A 1,128-nucleotide genomic window follows, 5' to 3' on the forward strand; every position below is an offset into this window, starting at 1 on the left:
CCTTCCCGACCCCAAATATGGTGATAAGTGAGACCCTGAGCATGTGAGCAGGACATACCAGCCAGACACCTGGGAAACAATTCTCTGTAGTGACTCAGAGCCCTCCCCATCTAGTGTCCCATCTCCGGCCTTTCGAGATATTTGCTGCTAGCAGTTGCCGACCACATGCCGTTGTAGGCTGTCCCATCCTACCATCCCCTCCATATACTTATCAAGCTCCGTCTTGAAGCCAGTTCGGTTTTTTGCCCCCACTGCTTCCTCTGATGATTAGAAACTTTCGTCTAATTTCAAGGCTAAACTTGCTGATGGCCATCTGTTCTTGTATCCACATTGGCACTTAAAATTTCTTTATGTCATTATTATTGGAACACAAAAGAATCTGTAGCAGCAAAAACTGTGCTTCCCTCTTTCTCCCCATCATGCGTGAGCTCGATACAAACACCTCCTACAGCTGGAATTATAACATTGAAGACAAGGAGCTACATACAGATGTTCCCACAATTCTGACTTTCTCCAATGACACAAGGATGTGTCCTACAGCTGGCTGTATAGTCCTGCCCGCTGCATCCCCCGCTGTGTATTTAGTGACCTGCTGGGATTTTGGACATTAATTCTCTCATTCCATTGAGAATGTGATTATCACACAATGTGACTGACATTAAACCAATTCCAGAGATGGGGGGGAAAAAATCACATCCCTGCATTGGCCGGGAATCGAACCCGGGTCAACTGCTTGGAAGGCAGCTATGCTCACCACTATACCACCAATGCATCTGGCAAAAACACCTCTCCCTGGTGTTACATGTACTAGCAAAATGACTCATTCCTGCACAGCTAATGAGCAGGGTGTGGGGGCTGGAGGCAGCCTGTCAGCTGTGAGCAGAGACAGGTTCCCAGAGTGACTGACAGATGGTCTTAAGGGTGTTCATCTGTCACCTTCTAGTGGGTGTGTGGTACATGGAGGCCGCCTCCACTCCTGGGTCTCCTGAGGAAATAGTTTCTGTGCAAAATTACAAAACTTTTCACCGAAAGGAGGGACAGGAGATGGCCACACGATGGCGCCAGGACACAAGGAATGTAACACAACACGATTCCTCTATGTGCAGTGACTGACAAGTGATTTCTCTC

General features: G+C 47.9%; 1 non-coding gene across 1 annotated transcript; it reads right to left on the reverse strand.

The window, feature by feature from the left end:
• Positions 1–699: 699 nt before the first annotated feature.
• On the reverse strand, positions 700–771 carry TRNAG-UCC (transfer RNA glycine (anticodon UCC)). The gene has a single exon. It is a non-coding gene; the product is annotated as a tRNA-Gly (tRNA).
• Between the last annotated feature and the right edge of the window lie 357 nt (positions 772–1,128).

Source organism: Emys orbicularis, chromosome 15 (genome assembly GCF_028017835.1).
Source record: "Emys orbicularis isolate rEmyOrb1 chromosome 15, rEmyOrb1.hap1, whole genome shotgun sequence".
Taxonomy (NCBI): domain Eukaryota; kingdom Metazoa; phylum Chordata; order Testudines; family Emydidae; genus Emys; species Emys orbicularis.